Source organism: Arachis hypogaea, chromosome 10 (assembly GCF_003086295.3).
Source record: "Arachis hypogaea cultivar Tifrunner chromosome 10, arahy.Tifrunner.gnm2.J5K5, whole genome shotgun sequence".
NCBI classification, from domain to species: Eukaryota; Viridiplantae; Streptophyta; class Magnoliopsida; order Fabales; family Fabaceae; genus Arachis; species Arachis hypogaea.
In genome coordinates this window covers 90871190-90879413 of record NC_092045.1, presented here as the reverse complement: position 1 = coordinate 90879413, position 8224 = coordinate 90871190, and the positions used below count along the sequence as shown (strand labels likewise).

Below are 8224 nucleotides of genomic sequence, written 5' to 3'. Positions count from 1 at the left end.
TTGTTGAAGCCTTGTTGAGGCTTCTGTTGATCCTTCCATGAGAAATTTGGATGATTTATCCATGAAGGATTATAGGTGTTTCCATAGGATTCTCCCATGTAATTCACCTCTTCCATTATAGGATTCTCAGGGTCATAAGCTTCTCTTTCAGAGGAGGCTTCTTTAGCAATATCGGATGCAGCTTGCAATCCAGTCAGATTCTGAGAAATCATGTTGACTTGCTGAGTCAATATTTTGTTTTGAGCTAATATGGCATTCAGAGTATCAATCTCAAGAACTCATTTCTTCTGAGTCATCCCATTATTCACATGATTTCTTTCAGAAGTGTACATGAACTGGTTATTTGTAACCATCTCAATGAGTTCCTGGGCTTCTGCATGGATTTTCAGATGAAGAGATCCACCAGTAGAATGGTCCAATGACATCTTAGCTAATTCAGACAGACCATCATAGAATATACATATGATGCTCTATTCTGGAAGCATGTCAGAAGATACCTTTTGGTTATTTGCTTGTATCTTTCCCAAGCTTCATAGAAGGATTCACCTTCCTTCTGTTTGAAGGTTTGGACTTCCACTCTAAGCTTGCTCATCTTTTGAGGTGGAAAGAACTTGGTCAAGAAAGCATTGACCAGCTTGTCCCAAGAGTTCAGGCTTTCTCTAGGTTATGAGTCCAACCATATCCTAGCTCTGTCTCTTACAGCAAAGGGAAAAAATATGAGTCTGTAGACCTCGCGATCAACCCCATTGGTCTTAACAGTATCACAGATTTGTAAGAATTTAGCTAAGAACTGATGAGGATCTTCCGATGAAAGTCCATGAAACTTGCAATTCTGCTACATTAGAAAAACTAATTGAGGCTTAAGCTCAATGTTGTTTTCTCCAATGGCAGGAATTGAGATGCTTCTTCCATAGAAGTTGGAAGTTGGTGCAGTATAGTCACCAAGCATCTTCCTTGCATCTCTAGCATTGTTGTTGGGTTCGGCTGCCATGTCTGCTTCTTTGTCGAAATTCTCTGTAAGGTCCTCTCTGGAGTGTTGTGCTTTAGCTTCTCTTAGCTTCTTCTTCAGAGTCCTTTCAGGTTCAGGATTGGCTTCAACAAGAATGTTTTTATCCCTGTTTCTGCTCATATGAAAAAGAAGAGAACAAAAAGGAGTAGTGAAATCCTCTATGTCATAGTATATAGATTCCTTGATGTGTCAGAGGAGAAGGAGAATAGAAGGATGAGGTAGAGGGAGAATGAGAAGAATTTGAACACAGAAAGAAGGAGAGGGTTCGAATTTTTAGATGAGTGGAAGAGAATTGTTAGTAATTAAGTAAAATAAATAGAAAGAGAGGAGAGAGAGAGTTTTCAAAAATTTTGAAAAAGGAATGAATTAAAATTAGAATTGAAAACAATTAATTAATAATAAAAAAAAGACTTTTTGAAAAAAAAAATGGTTAGTGATTTTCGAAAATTGGAAGTGGAAAAGTGGTTAGGTGGTTTTGAAAAAGATTAGACATAGTAATTGATTGAAAAGGATTTGAAAATAATTTTGAAAAGATAAGAAGTTAGAAAAAAAATATTTTAAAATCAACATAAAAAATATGATTGAAAAAGATTTGATTTTAAAAAGATTTGATTGAAAAAACATGATTGAAAAAGATTTGATTTTTAAAAAGATATGATTGAAAAGATATTATTGAAAAAGATTTGATTTTTAAAAATTGATGACTTGACTAACAAGAATTTAAAAGATATGATTCTAAAATTCAAAGGTTGAACCTTTCTTAATAAGAAAGTAACAAACTTGCAATTTTTTGAATCAAAACATTAATTGTTAGCAAAGATTTTTGAAAATATGAGATATGATTAAGAAAAAGATTTTTGAAAAATTAGTTTGAAAATTTTTAAAAACATAAAAAAATGAAAAATGAAGGTTTAAAATATGTTTGATGCAAAAAGTTATGAATTAAAACATGAAAAATTGAAAAAGATCGAATTGGAAACAAAATTACATCCCTTGTGTCATCCTGGCGTTAAACGCCCAAGATGCTATCCAGTATCCACTCTGGTGTTTAACGCCCAGAATGCTACCTCTTTGGGCGTTTAACGCCCAGCCAGGTACCCTGGCTGGCATTAAACGCCAGAATTCCTTCCTTACTGGCTTTTTCTCTGTGATTCCTTTGCTGTATGTTCTGAATCTTCATTTATCTGTATTATTTACTTGAAAAGAGATATTTTTTATTTTTGAATTTTTAATGAAGAGATATAAAAAACAACAAAATGAAATAAAACATAAAAATGCAAGATCAATACAAGTAATGCATGCAAGGACACATTGAATGTCAAGATGAACACCAAGAACACTTTGAAGATCATGATGAACATCAAGGACATATTTTTGAAAATTTTTAAGAAAAGAAAGATATGCAAGACACCAAACCTAGAAATTTTTAATGTTTAGACACTATGGATTTGAAAATTCATATGAAAAACAGGAAAATACACAAAACAGGAGAATTTAAAGATCAGAACAAGGAAAATCATCAAGAACAACTTGAAGATCAATGAAGAACATAATGCATGAATTTTTTTCGAAAACTTGAGAAAATAAAAAACATGAAATTGACACCAAACTTTGGATTTGACTCTAGACTCAGACAAGAAACACAAAATTTTTTTTTGGTTTTTATGATTTTTTAAAATTTTTTTGTATTTTTCAAAAATAAAAATAAAAAGCTCAAACATAAAATAAAATTACCCAATCTAAGTAACAAGATGATCCGTCAGTTGTCCAAACTCGAACAATACCTGGCAACGGCGCCAAAAACTTGGTGCACGAAATTGTGATCACACTTTTCACAACTCCGCACAACTAACCAGCAAGTGTACTAGGTCGTGCAAGTAATACCTTACGTGAGTAAAGGTCGATCCCACGGAGATTGTCAGATTGAAGCAAGCTATGGTCATCTTGTAAATCTCAGTCAGGCAGATTCAAATGGTTATGAGGTTTTGATACTTAAAAGATAAATAAAATGTAAAATAAGATAGAGATACTTATTTAATTCATTGGTGGGAATTTCAGATAAGCATTTGGAGATGCTTTGTTGCTTCTGAACCTCTGCTTTCCTAATGTCTTTATCCAATCATGCGCACTCCCTTCCATGGCAAGCTGTAAGCTGGTGGATCACCGTTCTCAATGGCTACCATCCGTCCTCTCATTGAAAATGGTCTGGCTACGGTTCTCACCGCAGGGCTAATAATCATCTGTCGGTTCTCACTTGTGTCAGAATAAGATCCATTGATCCTTTTGCGCAGGGATGCTGCCAATTGTTTCTAGCCTATACCATGAAGGTTCTAATCTCACTGATTTGAATGCTCTGTTGTCAGGAGCTACTAGTCAAATGCATGGATCAGAGACTCAATAGAATATACTCCAGCTGGCATCCAATGACTACATTAAACATCATATAGACCGCTTGTGGTTGTCAGGCACGCGGATCTTGGCTAAGCGAGTGCTGAAGATATTGGGTGATTGTCACGGATCACCCTTTTAGTCTGACTTAACTGAATTAAGTACGAGAGTATATCTTGGAGAAGAAGTAGGCGTGAATTGAAAGAAAAACAATAGTACTTTCATTAATTCATGAGGAACAGTAGAGCTCCTCACCTTAATCTATGAGGTGTAGAAACTCCACCGTTGAAAATACATAAGAACAAAAGGTCTAGGCATGGCCGAATGGCCAGCCTCCCAAATGGCATAAGAATTTGAAAACAGTGGAAGAAGACCTAATCAAAGGATCGAAAAGTCGTCCAAAGATATGAATACAATAGTTAGTAAACTAGGTTTACAAAAAATGAGTGACTAAGTGTAGATAGTGCAGAAATCCACTTTCGGAGCCCACTTGGTATGTGCTTGGGCTAAGCATTGAAGCTTTCATGTGCATAGGCTCTTCTTGGAGTTAAATGCCAACTTGGGTGCCAGTTCCGGCGTTTTACGCCAAAAAGGGGTCTCTAGTGGGCATTTGAATGCCAGTTTGGGCCATTAATTCTTGAGCAAAGTATGGAGCATTATACATTGCTGGAAAGCCCATAATGTCTACTTTTCAACGCAATTGAGAGCACACCAATTGGGCTTCTGTAGCTCCAGAAAATCCACTTCGAGTGCAGGAGGGTCAGAATCCAACAACATCTGCAGTCCTTTCTCAGCCTCTGAATCAGATTTTTGCTCAGGTCCTTCAATTTCAGCCAGAAAATGCCTAAAATCACAGAAAAACACACAAACTCATAGTAAAGTCCAGAAATGTGATTTTTGCATAAAAACTAATAAAAATATACTAAAAAGTAACTAAAACATACTAAAAACTAACTAAAAAAAAGCCAAAAAGCGTATAAATTATCTGCTCATCACAACACCAAATTTAAATTGTTGCTTGTCCCCAAGCAACTGAAAATCAAATAGGATAAAAAAAAGAGAATATACTATAAATTCCAAAATATCAATGAATATTAATTCTAATTAGATGAGCGGGACTTGTAGCTTTTTGCTTCTGAACAGTTTTGGCATCTCACTTCATCCTTTGAAGTTTAGAATGATTGGCTTCTCTTGGAACTCAGAGTTTAGATAGTGTTAATTGATTCTCCTAGTTAAGTATGTTAAGTCTTGAACACAGCTACTTATGAGTCTTGGCCGTGGCCCTAAGCACTTTGTTTTCCAGTATTACCACCGGATATATAAATGCCACAGACACATAACTGGGTGAACCTTTTCAGATTGTGACTCAACTTTGCTATAGTCCCCAGTTAGAGGTGTCCAGAGCTCTTAAGCACACTCTTTTTATTTTGGATCACGGCTTTAACCACTCAGTCTCAAGCTTTTCACTTGGACCTTCATGACACAAGCACATGGTTAGGGACAACTTGATTTAGCCGCTTATGCCTAGATTTATTTCCTTGGGCCCTCCTATCCATTGATGCTCAAAGCCTTGGATCCTTTTTACCCTTGCCTTTTGGTTTTAAGGGCTATTGGCTTTTTCTTTTTCTTTTTTTTTTCGCCACCTTTTTTTTCGCAAGCTTTTGTTTTTCACTACTTTTTCTTGCTTCAAGAATCAATTTCATGATTTTTTAGATAATCAATAACATTTCTCTTTTTCATCTTTCTTTCAAGAGCCAATAATTTTAACATTCATAAACAACAAGATCAAAAATATGCACTGTTCAAGCATTCATTCAAAGAACAAAAAGTATTGTCACCACATCAATATAATTAAACTAAATTCAAGGATAAATTTGAAATTCATGTACTTCTTGTTCTTTTGAATTAGAAATATTTTTCATTTAAGAGAGGTGAAGGATTAATGGAATTATTCATAGCTTTAAGACATAGTTACTAACTACTAATGATCATGAAGTAGAGACACAAAACATAGATAAACATATAACATAAAAACTGAAAAGCAGAGAAAATAAGAACAAGGAATGAGTCCACCTTAGTGAGGGTGGCGCCTTCTTGAAGGACCAATGGTGCTCTTTGAGCTCCTCTATGTTTCTTCCTTGCTTCTGTTGCATGATCCCTAGTGATTTTGGTGCTCCTATCCTTAGTTGCTCCTAGTAATTGTGTGGAGGAAAATTTATCCCCTGAGGTATCTCAGGGATCTCTTAATTTGCAGTCAAATGTTCTACCACTGAGCTATAGACCCTTTAGATGAATCTCTCCATCTCCTATGACTCGGAGGTGGAAGCTTTTATCTTCCCTTCCCTCTTTCTAGAGGTTTCTCTGGCCTTAGGTGCCATCAATGGTTATGGAAAAACAAAAAGCTATGCTTTTACCACACCAAACTTAAAATGTTGCTCGCCCTCGAGCAAAAGAAGAAAGAATGGAAGATGATATGGAGGAGAGGGAGAGATGTGTATGTTTCGGCCATATGGGTGGGATTGGGTGGGGAAGAGATGGATGGATGTGAGTGGTGAAGGGGTGATGGGGAAGAGAGATTGAGGTGATTGGTGAAGAAGAGAGAAGGTGAGTTGAGGTGGGTGGAGATCCTATGGGGTCCACAGATCTGGGGGTGTCAAGGATTTACATCCCTGCACCCATTAGGCATGTATAATGCCTTAACATACAATTCTGGCGTTTAAACGCCGAAGTGATGCTCATTTTGGGCATTCAACGCCCAATTGCAGCATGTTTCTGGCGTTGAACGCCAGTTCCATGCTTCTTCCTGGCATTCAGCGCCAGCTTTCCTCAGGGCATATTCCTGGCGTTCAAATGCCAGGATGTTGCTTGTTTCTGGCATTCAACGCCAGATCCATGCTCTGTTCTGGCGTTGAACGCCAGCCAGATGCTCCTTACTGGCGTTTAAACGCCAATAAGTCCTTCCTCCAGGGTGTGATTTTTCTTCTGCTGTTTTTGATTCTGTTTTTAATTTTTGTATTTTTTTTCGTGACTCCACATGATCATGAACCTAATAAAATATAAAATAACAGTAAAATAAAAAAATAAAATTAGATAAATAAAAATTGGGTTGCCTCCCAACAAATGCTTCTTTAATGTCACTAGCTAGACAATGGCTCTCATGGAGCCTCACAGATGTTTAGAGCATGATGAGGGCCACCCAACACCAACCTTAGAGTTTGAATGTGGGGGCTTCTCAACACCAAACTTAGAGTTTGATTGTGGCCTCCCAACACCAAACTTAGAGTTTGATTGTGGGGGCTTTGTTTGACTCTGTATTGAGAGAAGTTTACTGTGCCTCTTTTCCATGTTTACAGAAGAACACCCTTGGGTCTTAAACACAAGATAGTCCCCATTCAATTGAAGGACTAGCTCTCCTCTGTCAACATCAATCACAGCTCCTGTTGTGGCTAGGAAAGGTCTTCCAAGGATGATGCATTCATCCTCCTCCTTCCTAGTGTCTAAGATTATGAAATCAGCAGGGATGTAAAGGCCTTCAACCTTCATTAACACGTCCTCTACCAATCCATAAGCTTGTCTTACTGACTTGTCTTCCATTTATAATGAGAATATGGCAGGCTGTACCTCAATAATCCCTAGTTTCTCCATTACAGAGAGTGGCATAAGATTTATGCTTGACCCCAGGTCACATAGAGCCTTGTTAAAGGTCATGGTGCCTATGGTACATGGTATTAAGAATTTGCCAGGATCTTGTCTCTTTTGAGGTAATGTTTGATGAACCCATGTATCTAGTTCACTAATGAGCAAGGGAGGTTCACCTTCCCAAGTCTCATTACCAAACAACTTGGCATTCAGCTTCATGATAGCTCCTAAATATTGAGCAACTTGCTCTCCAGTTACATCTTCATCCTCTTCAGAGGAAGAATAGTCTTCAGATGGAGGTTTAATGGAATCTTTACGGTCTCTATATGAGTCTCAGGTTCCTTTAGGTCCTCAATAGGGGACTCTTTCTTGCTCAGAGGACGTCCCAGGAGGTCTTCCTCACTAGGATTTTCGTCCTTTCCTCCCTCTCTGCATTCGGCCATATTAACTATATCAATAGCCTTGCACTCTCTCTTTGGATTCTCTTCTGTATTGCTTGGGAGAGTACTAGGAGGAGTTTCAGTTACTTTCTTACTCAACTGGCCCACTTGTGCCTCCAAATTTCTGATGGAGGACCTTGTTTCACTCATGAAACTTAAAGTGGCCTTAGACAGATCAGAGACTATATTTACTAAATTAGAGGAGCTCTGCTCAGAATTTTCTATCTGTTGCTGAGAAGATGATGGAAAAGGCTTGCTATTGCTAAACCTATTTCTTCCACCATTATTAAAGCCTTGTTAAGGCTTTTGTTGATCCTTCCATGAGAAATTTGGATGATTTCTCCATGATGAATTATAGGTGTTTCCATAAGGTTCACCCATGTAATTTACCTCTGCCATTGCAGGGTTCTCAGGATCATAAGCTTCTTCTTCAGAGGATGCCTCTTTAGTACTGTTGGATGCATTTTGCCATCCATTCAGACTTTGAGAAATCTTGTTGACTTGCTGAGTCAACACTTTGTTCTGAGCCAATATGGCATTCAGAGTATCAATTTCAAGAACTCCCTTCCTCTGAGGCATCCCATTATTCACGGAATTCCTCTCAGAAGTGTACATGAATTGGTTATTTGCAACCATGTCAATAAGTTCTTGAGTTTCTGCAGGCATTTTCTTTAGGTGAATGGATCCACCTGTAGAATGGTCCAATGACATTTTGGAAAATTTAGATAGACCATAATAGAATATATCT

General features: G+C 37.4%; 1 non-coding gene across 1 annotated transcript; it reads left to right on the top strand.

Annotated features, from left to right (window-relative positions):
- The first annotated feature begins 483 nt into the window (after positions 1 to 483).
- LOC112718529 (small nucleolar RNA R71) lies at positions 484 to 586 on the top strand. Its single transcript, XR_003160865.1, has one exon. It is a non-coding gene; the product is annotated as a small nucleolar RNA R71 (small nucleolar RNA).
- The last annotated feature ends 7638 nt before the right edge of the window (positions 587 to 8224 follow it).